The sequence below is a fragment of the Salvia splendens genome, unplaced genomic scaffold (genome assembly GCF_004379255.2).
Source record: "Salvia splendens isolate huo1 unplaced genomic scaffold, SspV2 ctg1111, whole genome shotgun sequence".
NCBI lineage: Eukaryota > Viridiplantae > Streptophyta > Magnoliopsida > Lamiales > Lamiaceae > Salvia > Salvia splendens.
In genome coordinates this window covers 27,449-43,064 of record NW_024598658.1, presented here as the reverse complement: position 1 = coordinate 43,064, position 15,616 = coordinate 27,449, and the positions used below count along the sequence as shown (strand labels likewise).

Genomic DNA, 15,616 nt, shown 5'->3' with positions numbered 1-15,616 from the left:
ATATTTTTTTCATATATATTTATAATAGTTTTCTTATTCCTTATAAGTCAGGGTATTTAGCATTATAAATAGGTGTCATTATTTTTCCTTTCAATCAACGAATCATGAATATATGAATTTACGCTTCTTTCTGTTTTATTTTTAGTACTTCGTTTAAACCTTGAGTTGTCGACGAAGATTCCACCTCCCGAAACTTCTTATTTATCGTCTCCGGCATCGTGATAAGGGAAATACCCTTATTACTAGTTCAAACTGTTCAAGTTATATATTGTTTAATGTAGAAAACGTTGAAATTTAGCTTATTAATTAGGAGTAAATCTTGGAGAAAAACACTAGGTTTTAAAGAATAGAAATGAGATTAATCGATTAGAGCATCCACAACGGAGGACGTTCCGGCGGAAGTTCGCGCGGGACGTCTACCATTAGGCGTGTGAGGGGGGACGCGGACGTCGGCTGCGGACACCGCAGATCCACGGGTTTCCGACGACGTCCGTCGGCACATCCGTCGTGGCGTCCGCCATTGCGGTGCCGCGACGGACGTCCGTCGGGACGTTCCAATTTTTTATTTTTTAAACAAAAGCTCTATATATACGGCTCATTGCAAACTCGATATATACGCTTTTTTAAAAACTCTAACACATGTATTATCGTCCGAAATGAAAGTCTAAAACAAAAACATATCATACCCCGCTCGGCTAGCGGGAAACTATCGAGATTCAAGGCATAACATGTACTTTGTTTGAATCGTTTTTTTGGTTTGGGATGGTTTTTTTTGTGAACTATGTACTTTTTTAATATAAATATGTATGTTTTTTTTAAGTAAAATCTTTTCATTTTCCCAATATTCGTGTCGAAATTTTAATTCCGTAAATTACAAATTCGTGAATTTGTGAATTTTTATTATTGTGGATGTCCGTCGGGATGTCCGTCGGGATGTCCTTGGGAATGTCCCCCATTGTGCAGTGGGATGTACTTATGGCATGACAAGAGGTGTTTTTTGGAAGTACGACGGGACATCCGCTCCACTGTGGATGCTTTTATAGACCATTTCCAAATTAAACAAAAAAGGGCATGAAAAAGGAAGAAATTGATTGGTGTGAGAGTGGGAAGATGTAAGGTAGGGAGGAGAAGAGAGTACGTAGGGAGTGGAGATTGAGACACGTAAGGGACCGCATGTCAACGTCGTTGGACGGTCTTGAGAATATCACTCGACACGCGTCTCTTCGTGACGTGGATCCTAAGCTGCATCTTCTCTCTCCCCTCTCTCAACAGTACATGCTTATGATAACACATTCTAGCCTGCTTTGATAGTGGGCTTGGGCCGAAGATTGTCCCAAGCCGTCTGACCCGAGTCTGGTCTGGGCTAGTATTTTACATTTGCTTAGACTATCAAATGTGGAAACTTGCTTGGACTTCAAATATGGAATGTTAGTCAGAAAAAATTGAAATAGTATAACAAAATAATATTTATAATTTAACTAAATTAAAATAATTCTTTCCTTTTTTTATCCTTAAGAAGTTCTTGTATTTTGGGCCTCTTAAGGTCCTTCATATTTATAACTATTGAAATCCAGTAGATAAATGTTGGCCCAATTCAGTTCCTTTTTGCTCCACATTTCAAAATACTCGTAATATATTCTAACTATTGATTTTAGCTAAATAAAACCTAATTAAATTACAAAAATTCCGCAACACACAGGTTACCACTTACCACATCTCGAAAATTAAATTTCAATAATTTAGCATTTTTTAAAATCCATATTAAATACACGAAGATTGGAAAACTTTCAATAATCTAAAATTTATTAAGGAACACATTTGCGTAATCATACATAGATTGACTATTTGATGTTGTACTATATCAAGTAAAAAATGTATTGTATGTATATTTTGTATTTTTCTTTTATATTTATATGCTCTTTGACGACTCAACTATATTTTATTTTTGACATAATGACTTAGACAATATTTCTTCCATGACAAATGACAGCTAAATTCTTGTTTAGTTTACTTGATGTTTCAAGGACATTAGTACCAATTAAATATGAGGCAGGTAAGTTTTGGTGAGCAGTTTACTTCCAAACCATTTAATCATTACACGAATCATTTTCACTTGGTCTTTTGCTATATAATCAAGGAAAACTAGATTTTTTTATAGAATAAATTAATTGGTTAAATTAAAAAGGAAAATTGTTATTTAGTATTAAATTATAATATTTGGTTGGCATCAATCCTGTAACTTTTAGTTAATTACTCCCTCCGTTCCTAAAAATTTGTCACATATTTCCTTTTTCATCCATCCCTAAAAATTTATTATCTTTCAATTTTACCATTTTTTGTGTTGGACCCTATATTCCACTCACTCATTCACACTCACAGTTTATTATAAAACTAATACTCCTATATAAAGCAAGACCCATATCCCACCAACTTTTTCACTCACTTTCTATTACATTTCTTAAAACTCGTGTCAGGTCAAATTGTGACGAATTATTATGGACGGAGAAAGCAAATCACACCATTTGTATATTTCTCAATTGCTCAATACAATTATAACTTCTGACTGATTTCGCCTGATTTCTTCAATCAATCTCTGTTTTCATAATAATGAGAATAATATGTTAATAAACACATGGAGTACTATGGAAATTCATATATTGTGAATCTAAATCCGAAATCTATGACCATGACCCACGAATTCAAATTTGATCCCCGTAATCCATCAAACTTTTTGTTGACAAAATACTATACACACAAATTTAGTCACGTTGTTATGTGAATCGTCCATAATTACATCTCTACGACTTTGCATCATTTGTGCTTTCAAGACTAACAAATAAATGTGTCAAAACTCCCCTCTTAAAAACCATTAATTTCCATTGCTACCATACGTTTTTCTTACCTCCCTCTCTCCCCCTAAAACCATCAATAAATTCTCCTCAACTCTCTCTCAAAACCACACCTTCTAACTATAGAAATGTGCCCGGCGTCTGCCAAACCGGGTCAAGACCCATTTAAAGCGCTCAAATTAATACCGAAAGAGAAGACGGTGACGCTCTAACGACGTCGTTAAAGGCTGCGGTGGCCGTAATCTCAATTCTCTCCATCTCCCTCGCGGCATACTCCGCCATCCACGACCCGACCCAACCCTTATTGTTGGCCCGACCCGACCAGATCTCTTCGGCTCCGACGACGCCCCACCAACGTCTCCCACCTCGCCTTCGGCATCGGCGGGTCGACCGCCACCTGGTCGAGCGGGCGCGCTACTCGGATCTCTGGTGGAAACCCGGCTCGACCCGCGGCTACGTCTTCCTCGAGAAGGACCCGGTCGGGTCGGTTGGGTTAATCGGGTCGATTATAGATCACCGGGTCTCGTCGGAGTGGCGGCGCTTCCGGCGGACGAAGGGGCTGGAGTCGGCGGTGAGGATAGCCCGGGTCGTGGCGGATCTTTACCGGGTCCGGTTGCCGGGGGTGAGGTGGTTCGTGATGGGGGATGACGACACGGTGTTTTTTCCGGAGAATCTGGCGGCGGTGCTGGGGAGGCACGATCACCGGCGGATGGTGTACGTCGGCGGGAACTCGGAGAGTGTGGAGCAGGACGTGGAGCATGCCTACGACATGGCGTTCGGCGGCGGGGGATTCGCCGTGAGCTATCCGCTAGCGGCGGAGCTCGCCGCGTCTATGGACGGGTGCCTCGACCGGTACCATTACTTTTACGGGTCGGATCAGCGGGTTTGGGCGTGCGTAGGGAACTCGGTGTCGGCTAACCGCGAACCCGGATTTCATCAGGTGCGTTTCTTTTTTTTATTAGATGAATTTGTTATGTTTTAGGTGGATTTAATAAGAATATTTTAAAGGCATAGTTTTTTTACAGAAATATTAATAGTTGATCGGTGGGTCAAATTATCAGGACTCTGTGACGGGCAGCTTTTAAGATATGCCTAGGAAATAAAAAAGTGTATTCAGCAGTAAACTTGGTTGCTTTCGATTGGTCGTGTGTTTGGTGTCTCAACTGTATGAAGACACGTGGCAGCATCAATGGAAGCTGGTGGTGGGTTTTGCTGCCGTCACATGGCTGTAAAATCCAACTCACCTGGGCTCCCGCCACGTGTATTCTTTGCTATTATCTGCGTTTTTAGACAAGAAGTTATGAATAGCTACCGAGTTTGTATGATAAATATTTTAAAAGGTATTCTAATTTGAAAGTTTTCAATTATTAGGTAGTGATATGGTAGAGAGCGGTGGGAATTTAAATTTATTATTACTTCGATTGTTAATTTCGGCGACGTGTCGAAAACTGATGTATTTGTCTCTGTTATTTAAAAATTCTTAAACAAGTGTTTTCTTGAAGCTGGTTTGTTCTTATTCCAGACAATAAATTAAACGAATATTTAGCAAATATAATGATGATCCCTCTCTGACTAGAAACCACTTTTTCATACCCTCTAGTGTAGCCTAAATGCGAAACCAAATGAATAAAAGGTTTAGTTAGTCTACATGGTTGGAATGTCTTGGAGTATATTTTATGCAAGATAGTACTCCCTTTGTCCCTTTGTAGTAGAGACATTTCTTTTCGGCACGAGATTTAAGAAAAGTTGTGTGAATTGAATTAACTAAATATATAATAAAGTAGAAAATGGAAAAGGTAGAGAGACGAAGAGAGAAGAAAAGTTGTTCCTTTTTGCCAAAAAAAGAAACGACTCAGCTACAGAGGTACGGAGGGAGTAGTACTATGTTTTTACCCTTGAAGAATGAAGTGATGTTCACTTCTTTGATGACCCTCCGGCCTCCAATTCAAGAATACAAAAATGAAAACTTGTGTCTCATTTCATGGCCTAAATCCATATCTGTCTCATATTGAATTTGATCATTGAACTAATATAGTATTGTGTTAAGTGAGTTAAATAAATGAGAATAAAGTAGGAAATGAAAAGTAGAGAGATGAAGAGAGAATAAAGTAAGAGAGTAGAATAAGTGAGAATAAATGTTTTGACTTTTACTAAAAAGAGAAATGACTCCACTATTATGGAATGGAGGGAGTTATAATCGGATCGATGGATTCGACTAGTTTGGCTGTGAATAGATGCATTGTCAGATTCGATTCAAATATAAAAACATTTGGATTATTTAACTACTATGAACCGGAAAAATTGACCGGCACTATTCTCCTCTTTGTTGCAAGCCCTCGGCATAGAGCAAGCAAATCATATTTTTGATATCATAACTTTTGAATTTAAAGTTTGATAAAAGTTTTTGTTTATTGTTTCATATTTGGACTTATTTGTAAACCTGACTAGTAAGTTACATTTTGATATTAAGATTCAAGACCCATGTTCTACAATGTCTTTTTTACTTACTTTTACTAAATTTATTATTTTTCTATATAAGTTTAGTTATATCTTTTTTACACTATTCTAAACCGATCAGTAGTCAGATCGGTTTATGGTTCGACCGTATTATCAATTTATTATCAAGTGTTTTCTTGAAGTTGGTTTGTTCTTATGGTTCCACCAATTTATGCTAGACTACTGATCGGTCGAACCATAAATTGATAATTGTATGTATACTTACCGGTACAGTTTTTAAAACATTGGTTTCTAATTCATTCAGATCGACATAAGAGGGGATCCTTTCGGGTTCCTAGCAGCACATCCGCTGGCTCCTCTCGTCTCCCTCCACCATCTCAACTCCATCCAGCCGTTGCTCCCGAACCACACCCAGCTCGAGTCTGTGACCGCCCTGATGAAAGCCTACGAGGCCGATCCACCCAGAACTCTCCAGCAATGCTTCTGCTACCACCGCAACCACAATTGGTCAGTCTCAGTCTCATGGGGCTACGCGGTGCAGATATTCCCAGCTTTGTTGACAGCCAAGGAGCTCGAGACGCCTCAGCAGACATTCAAGACATGGAGGACTTTCAGCAACGGGCCCTTCACCTTCAACACGCGGCCTGTGAGCAGCGATCCCTGCAAACGGCCCGCTGTCTTCTTTCTCAGCTCTGCTGAGGAGGAGGGAAGTGAGAGGACCGTCACGACTTACAGAAAGGCCGGGGATCGGGTGATGAGTAATGGATGTAACAAGGACTTCGCCCATGCGATGGCAATCGAGAATGTCACAGTCTTGGCGCCCAAAATGGAGCAGCAAGAGTGGGATCAGGTTAGTACTTGAATTTTGATAATGGAAAATTGCACCATAACTACAGTTTATTAGTACTTGAAAACTTGTGTTTGAAACTCTAATTGTCATAATTTGTGAATATGCAGAGCCCAAGGAGACATTGTTGTGACATAGATGGAAATTTAAGACATCGAACGATGAGAATTAGGATTCGAAGGTGTGGAAATTCGGAGACTATAACAATTTGAGGTTAGCTTAGCTTCCGAAATATATTACATGCACACCTAGATCTATAGATAATTGGAACTTGGAAGACTATATTGGGTCACAGACCATTTGAGGTTCTAACATATAGAACTAACAATCTTATTGTAAAGTGTAAACTAAACTACACACCCATATTGGGGTTTATTTTTTATGCTAATACAGTTCAATGCGATTTAATAAAATCATAATCAGCATTTTCCCATTTCGTTTTGTTTGTTTAGTTTGGTTTTGGTTAGGTCAGATCTCAGAAGCTCCATTATTTTTGTAATTTTTAGGCATCGATTCGACAAGAGTTGAATAATGAACATTTTGAAATAACTTCCACAAATTAGAAAATTAGAAAAATATTGGTGAAGGCCTAAAAGTATCCCCTCTCTTTAAGTGTTTGTAACGAGACATGCTGAATTCAACTTTCAACCTTTTGTTTTTTTGATTCTTAATTTAATTGTATAACAAAAAGCATTTTCTTGATTTTTTAGTAGCATATTTCCGATGACCATAGAGCAAAACAGAAAATAAATAAATAAAATGAAATAAATTTCATAAAATAAGAAATGATGAACTGGGTCTGGGGTTAGAAGTTTTGCTTTTTATTGATAAATAACTAACGCTGTATCCAATTAAATGACTCAATAGTAAATATATTGATACAAATCATACAATATGGTCGGTTCGAGGCGAAATATTAAAGATAATATTGGAGCACTAGCATTCGTAACATTTTTTAAAAAGATTATTTATAATAGACAAAATTATTAGAGACTTTTGCTCTATTGAATAATATTTTATGATTTTAACTCTGAAAAACTTAAGCACAGAAGCCGATATGTTAGTCATTTAATACTTATTTAAATACACAAAATTAAACAATATAAACATTCCATGAGACCAAAATCGCCACTGTTTTCAATCACAATTGATTAAGTTATTGCTACTTTAATATTATTAAGTACTCACTTTGAACCAAAAGTTAACATAGATAACAACAGGCTGTGTTTGTTCATGAAGTGTATGGGAACCCTAAAAATTAAATATTCTTATAGTGGATATTCTGGTGAGTGGATTAGGCTTGGCACGAAGTGAAAACATTCAAAAGTTAGAATAAAAATGCTCTAAAAATGTGATTTAGTGAGAACAAACATTCATACATTATACATACATGATATATATCTTACCAAATTAAACAAATAAACCCCACATGAAGAACACCAAAATGTGAATCTCTCAAATATCATATAGTATCAAAGTACTCTCTTATAAATCATATAAGTACATAAAGTGCAAATGAATAAGATAGAAGAAATTACAATTAATTGAATACCTACACTTTATTATTTGGAGAAATTGACTTTATATACTACACATTAATCCACTTCATTCTCAAAAAGTTAGCTCCCATTAATCCACCGTTTGATTGGTGGAAAGGGCATAAGAGCATCAACATCCGTGCTCTTGTCAACGAGCACGGATGTGAGCCCGGACCCACTTTTACTTCCTGCTCTTAGGCAAGAGCACAACACTCACATCCGTGCTCTTTCACAAGGACAAGCTCAATGGTCCCACCATTATATTATTCAATTAAAATAAAAACATTTCCACAATATTAAAATGCATTAAAAATAACCGAAATAATATTACAAATTATAAAAAAAATTAAAAATTACATAATTAAAATCCTAAAAATTAAAATTTTCATAATTAAAGTCTTAAAAATTAAAAATTACATAATTTAAATCCTAAAAATTAAAAATTATATAATTAAATTCATAAAATTAAAAAAACTTACTACTTGTGGCCGAATTTCGCCCAAATGTGTTAGATTAGGTCTTCTTGTAGCTCGACGTGGGTTCGGGTATTGCGCATTGTGTGCCTTGTTTCGAACTTGCGGTTGAGCTTCCGGCTTCATCCTCGTCGTAAAAGCTAGCCGCCCTCGGTCCTTCGTCGGCTATAATCATGTTGTGCAAGATAATACACGTGTACATGATGTCGGCAATATTTTTCACGTACCACAGCCGAGACGGGGCCTTCACAATGTTGAATCGGGCTTGAAGGACCCCAAAAGCTCTTTCGACATCTTTACAAGCGGACTCTTGACGCTGCGCAAAAAGAACTCGTCTCGGGTCTTGCGGGTTGCTGAGCGTCTTCACGAAAGTCGACCACCTTGGATAGATACCATCGGCGAGATAGTAACCCATGTGATATGTATTTTCGTTGACGGTGTAGTCAATCGCCGGTGCTACACCATTCAACACATCATTGAAGAGTGGTGAAGAATAGAGCACGTTCAAGTCGTTGTTGGATCCGGCAACACCGAAATATGCATGCCAAATCCATAGGCGATAGTCGGTGACCGCTTCAAGGATAAGTGTTGGGTCGCCGCCTTTGTGGCCGCTTAAGTGTTGCCCCCTCCAAGTAGTCGGGCAATTCTTCCACCTCCAAGGCATGCAGTCAATGCTGCCAAGCATACGGGGAAAACCATGGACTGTTTCATGAAGACGAAGCAACCGTTGGCAATCATCGGTGGTGGGTGCCCGAAGGAATTCATCCCCGAAAGCTGAACGAACGTCCTCGCAAAAATTTTTAAGGCAAAGGATTCCAGTGGACTCACCGACATGCAAATACTCGTCGAAGAGGTCACCGTTTGCCCAGTAGCAAGTTGTCGGATGGCACACGTACACTTCTGCAACGCCGAGAGACTTTGCCGACCGGATGCGTCTGTACTTGTTTGAAAGTATTCAACACAGGCGGACAATGTGTTGACAATACGCATAAACAAGCGTTTTGACATGCGAAAACGTTGCCGAAAGTAATCTTCCGGAAACCGCGGCTGGTCGGAAAAATAGTCGGCAACGAGCCTTTCATTGGCTCCCTCCCGGTCACGATGGATGTATCGGCGAGTTGATCTAGTTGGTTGAGGAGGGGGGTGGGGGTATTCGCTGCGACATAGGCTTCATAGGCGGCACAATGTTGTTCATAGTATTCTTGTTTTTCGCGCTCCGCTTCCGCAATGAGATGGGTGAAATCCATTTGAGGGTTTGAGTGAGAGAGGAAGATGTAGATATAAGTTGTATGAAAAAATATGAATGAGAGATGATTTGATGTGAAAAATGGATGATGAATGTGTGTATTTATAGATGATTTTGGGATAATAAAAATAAAAAAATAAAAAAAATCCAGAAAAATCGTAAAAACGGCCAGATTTTTGGGATTCTGATTTTTTTTTAACTTTTTGGTATTATTTTCAATTTTAAAAAAATTGAATTTCCAACAGAAATGTTGTTGGCCAATCAGAACGCGTCACGTCAGCTGCTCGCTGGCACGAACGTGCTCGATGCATCGAGCAGCGCCGCGCCAGCGGCAAGAGCGCAGTGGAGGACAGTGGTGTCGTGCCGGTGGCACGGACGGACGGACAGCGTCCTGCTCATCGCTGCGGATGCTCTAATCGATTATCTGCATCGAATCCGTGCCAGCAGCAAGAGCGCAGCGGAGGACAGATGTGCCGTGCCGGTGGCACGAACGGACGGACAGCGTTCTGCTCATCGCTGCGGATGCTCTAATCGATTATCTGAAATCTGATTTGTTAACAATACATGTATGTTAGCTAGAGTTCACTTCATAGTGGTCTAACTACTTAAAAAATCAATTACTAAAATTTTCCACTGTACTAAGATGAAATTTGCAATTTGTTGTATACATAAATCATACACTAATAAAACCAAAGCGTGCCCTAAATTGTTTTAATCTTTAATTAAAAGAGTTCGATTACTTGTGGTCAAATACTCAAATTGACTTGAAATTCTAATGTGAAATTACCTAATACTCCATTAACTTTTCCACATTCTCATAAATCAGAACTATTCGGCACAATCCTAAGATTAAATAGCTAGTTAGATTCACTCAACCAAACAATATTCATAAAACTAAATCTATTTAATTTGTTATCTATTCAACATAATACCATCCCTTTAAGGACATCATCCAACAATATTGAAACAAAACCGAAAATATTAGCATAACCCTATTCAATCGATAAATAATCTATTTAACTGAACTGCCCTTAACAAATTAATTAGAATTTACATAACTGTGTCTAGAGAAGAATCCCACAAAACATTGTGGAACTAATTTTCTCTATTTAAGATGCTTGTTTTTGTTTGTTTTCAAGCTTCACTTTGACGTTAAAATAGATAAACCAGAGAGTGGGAGAAATTCACCGAATCCTCAGAAAATTTTATTACATCAATTCGTTAAAAACCTCGACTTCAGAACTCACGCCGTACGGTACTCACTGTCCAGTTCCCAGAGAGAGAGAGAGAGAGAGAGAGAGAAGCAAAGAAATTCTCCCTGCAAAGGATCTGATCCAAACCCTAGCTTCGTACCAACTAAATCTCTTGAGGTACCTTTTCTCTTACACTGTTTCGTCGATTAAACTGCCAGTTTGAGTACTATTTTGCTAGTCAAACATTAGGGTTTTTTTCTGTGTTTATCTGAAAAAAGGGTTTCTTTATTTGGGGCTTAGATCTCCATTTCCTTATGTGGGCCGCTCTGTTTCTCCTTTTTTCTCTCTCCTTCACCATTTTTGTTAAGGCTTTCTGGGTTTTGAAGTGAATGATTTGAGAAGTTTTTGGGGATTTTTGAAGCTTTTATTGTTTTTCTTTTAGATCTCAGCATAGAAGAAAAAGGGTTTCTAGAAATTTGTAACCTTTTTTCCATTTGGAAAAATAAAATTTGAAGAATTTGTTGTTTCGCCCAATGTAGATGTTGGTGTATTCAAGAACTATTTGCTTGTTAGTTCAACAAAGATCCGGATCCTCTGCTGTGGTTAGAAACGGCACCGTTTTGTTTAGTATCCATCTCCTTTTTTTTTACTCCATTTCTTTTCTTTCCATTCCTTCAAGGCTTCAACCGTTTTGTTTAATATCCATCTCCTTTTTCTGTACTCCTTTTCTTTCCATTCCTTCAACTACTGGAGCACATTCCAATATGCAAAATAGACTATTAAAAAACTCTTTCTTACAAATATTTTGATACATAACATAATTAATTCGATCTAGTACTACCTATTAGATTATTTAAACATGAAAAACAGAAATATGAAAAAATGAAGAGAAAAAGAGAAAAAGAACTAAGAACACTCCATACATGTCTTATTTCTCATCACTCTTCTCACTTCTATTTACTACACATAAAAAAATTTATTTTTAAACTGTTCTTTAAAAATGAAATGTTTCTAAAAAATGGAAACAATACTCTTTCTACTTTTCATCTCTCTTACTTTACTTTTTCTTCATTAACTTACAAAACAACTTTACATAAAATTCCATGACGAAATCAAAATGTTTTATATTTAATAGAACAGAGGAAGCACATAGTGCGTCAATTATTTTTAAATACTAAAATAAACATAAATTAATTAAATTTATTCATTGATATAGTTATACTTCATCCATTCCATAATAGATGGCATAGTTGAAGAATAACACGAGATTTTAGGAGATGTTTTGTGTGACAGGTGGAAAGAGAAAATAATATATTTATATTGATGTGAGAGGAAATTTTTTCTAAAAAAAATGAATGTGACATCTTTTGTGGGACAAATTAAAAGTCAAGTGTGACATCTATTATGTGACGGAGGGAATACATTTTAATAATGATAAATTAAGACTAGAAACTTATAAATTTAATTAATTTTATGTTCATTTTAGTATTTAAGTAAAAAAAATTGCAAAAGTTTTTTTTTAAAAAATAAATTGTCATGCTATATAAATAATAGAAATGGGAAGAGCGAATTAAATATAAGACGTGTGTGTAGTAGTGTTCCTAGCTTTTTTTTCCCTTTCTTTTCACATTCCTGTTTATTTATAATGAGTATATTTTGATAGTAATAGTTAATTATCGTTTCCTCGAAGTTTGAACCAATTATAATATTTACATTAGCATACATCAAAAGATTTGTAAGAAAGAGTTTTTTAAGAAATTTATTTGCATATTGGAATGTGCTCTGGTAGTTGAAAGGAATGGAAAGAAAAGAATTTTAAAAAAGGAGATGAATGCTAAACAAAACGGCGCCGTTTCTAACCACAGCCGGCTGTGCTGTGGCCTAAGTTGAATGTCGAATGTTGATTGTGGTTTTAATTTAATTTAATTTTTTTCTTGGAAGGTGAGAAAAATTTTTGGGTTGAAGGAAAAGGGATATGGGCAGTAGATGGTGGGAAGAAATGGCGAATCCGATGCAGCAGCCTTCTCTCCATCACAGAAACTCCGGCGAAGATGATAATGCCGGCGATCACAACCCCGACGAAGACGACCACCAAGAAACCGGCGAGCCCTCGTCGAGCACCGGGCGCCGCCCTTGCGGGCGGCCCCGGGGTCGAAGAACCGGCCGAAGGCCCCGTGGTGATCGCCAAGGAGAGCCCCAACGCCCTCTGCAGCCACGTCCTCGAGATCGCTAGCGGCAGCGACGTCTACGAGTGCCTCGCGGCCTTCGTGCGCCGTCGCCGCTGCGGCGTGTCCGTTGTCTGCGGCAGCGGGGCCGTAAGGGACGTCACGCTGCGGCAGCCGGCCGCCCCCGACGGCGTGATCAGCCTGCCGGGGCGGTTCGAGATACTGTCGCTGTCAGGGACGTTCCTGCCCGAGCCGTCGCCGCCGGGGCCACCCGGCTCACGGTGTTCCTTTCCGGCGGGCAGGGGCAGGTCCTCGGTGGCGCGGTGGTCGGGGCGCTGATGGCGTCAGTGCCGGTGACAGTGATCGCAGCGTCGTTCACGAATGCGGTGTACGAGAGGCTGCCCCTCGAGGACGGTGAAGGGGCAGCGCCGGCGGCGGATCAAACAAAGCCGGAGACGGCTTTGTATAATTCGGAGGTGTCAAATGATGTTGTTTGGGCTCCTCAAACATGCCCTCCTCCCTACTAATTAATTCTGTTTTAATAGAAGAGATTTTGTACTCCTAAAAAACTATGTGAATTTTATATATATGACTTTGATAATTTGGAGTTGGAGTGATGATTTTATAGGGTGCATATGTCATTAGGTCATTTTGTTGCATAAGTAATGAGATTTGAGCTAGGTTTCAAGAATTTAATCTTGGTTGCATAACCATGGAGATTTTGAGTTCATTTATAGACTAATAATAGTAATAAATTCAGGAAGATTGAACAAGGGAAAGCTGCCCTATTTAATAATTTCGGAGGGATGAAATTGAAATGAAGAAGTTAGATACTACTAAGAAGTAATATATTAGTACAAAGTTTTGGAGTGTTGTAGGAATAACTTTAGGATAAGGAAATTCTAATACACACAGTGTTTGATTTCTGCGAACATTTTGTTCAGGAAATATTATATTTTAAACATATTGTGAAATATTTTTTCCTTTATTGATATTCAATACCACTAATGTTTCTTTTTAGTTAACATAATAAAATAGTTTTAAAAATCATGTGGTGGTGGACTCAAACTTTTGTGTAAACTAATTTCTTTCGGTATTATAGGACTAACATTTTTCGAGTTAGTAACTTCGAAAATATTTCAACACTGAAAGTTTGATTTTTTTTTTCAGAAACCATTTGGAAAGTTATCACGTCTCCTAACATTTTAGATGGGCCCTCGTGGCCCTTTTATATCTAACAAAATGGGCCTATACGTGAATAAACCTTTTATCATGGCCCACTCAATTATTGATTTCAAGCAGATAAAAGATTTACTTGGTTCGTCCACGAAAAGTGTCTTTTCCAAATAAAATACAGTTACACTAGAAAAAATACTTCCTCCGTCTCATAAAATATGTCTCATTTTTCCTTTTTAGTTTGTCATATTAAAAATATCAAAATATCATATTTTTATTTTTGATAAACGTTCTCTCTGATATTATTATAAAAATTATATTTTTTCTCTCAACTTCACACACAAAAATGAAACCTCCTAAAATTCCATGCTATCCAACAAAAGTGACATCTTTTATGGGACAGAGAGAGTAAAATTTTTGTAAATTTGAAGTGTCAATGGGACAATAATGTAAAAGTTAATGCTCATCAAATATGATCAATTTTGAGTTAATTTGGATTAATTATTTTTTTAATTGTCTTACAGTGATAAATTCTGGCATTCTACGTGTCTGGATGATTTATTGACATGATATGATACGTAAATGTGTAAAAAACTAAAAACTATAGAAATGTTAATTTGATGTGTTACGAAATTGTTTAAATAGTTAAAATTTTGTTCGCATAGTATTTATGTCCGTCATATTATACATAAATTTTCCAAAATTAAAATTATGAGCCAATATATATAAAATTTAATATAATTAATAATTTTCTTAATTTACGAGATTGTCAAAAATTGGTGTGTGAATGGAGGGATTATTTAATTGGAGATATGTCCGTCAGGCATTACCATGCGGGAGGGTCCATCCTATTTAGTGTACACCTCCTCTCCAACATTGAGGCGGGAGCCATTCAATGATCATAACTACTTGTTGTCGATTTAACAACCATACGATTTGTTGCATTTGTCAGCCACATAACTTTCAAAAGTACTGCGTTATACTATAATATGCGACTTAATTTATATTTTATACTTTCTCGTCCCACAATAATTGTCACTTTATTATGGACAAAGATTTAAAGAAATATAAAGAAAAGTTTGTAAGAAAAGTTAATGAAATGTGAGACTCACATTTTTATATTAATTTTATAATAAAATGTGAGTGAAGTGAGTTAGTGGAATGTTAGATCTATTTACTAATTATGGTAAAAATGAAATGTGACAATTATTATGGGATGGATGGAGTAACGAACATACAAATTTTGGAACTAACTTTCATGAGTCATAAATATACAATAAATTGATTTATATATTGATACATTTTACGAATTTAAATTGTAAAACGGGCTAGACAAATATTTTTATATATCCCTTTATAAAATTATATGAAATGTATTTATATCATATGAATTAAGTAATTTATAGCAAGCTAGATGAGAAGTCTACAATGTAATGCTATAAACATATTTGATCAAAACCTTTCACTACGGAGAGTCTGTTATGTTCGATTCTGACTAAAAAGCCGTGTTTATCAAGTACAAAAATAGTTAGCTTAAGGCAAAGGTGCTCGATTAATAAATCACCTAACAAAAGTGCTCTGCATTAGGTTCGTTGGTAAATTTTTGAGTACTTTCTGAGCGCTACACAATGAGGTTCTAAGCATATTGTGGTGCTCGGTAATAACCAACACC

General features: G+C 37.2%; 2 pseudogenes; both read left to right on the top strand.

The window, feature by feature from the left end:
• Positions 1–3,174: 3,174 nt before the first annotated feature.
• LOC121788662 lies at positions 3,175–6,560 on the top strand (annotated as a pseudogene).
• A 3,937-nt stretch (positions 6,561–10,497) lies between these two features.
• Positions 10,498–13,324, top strand: LOC121788660 (annotated as a pseudogene).
• Positions 13,325–15,616: the final 2,292 nt, after the last annotated feature.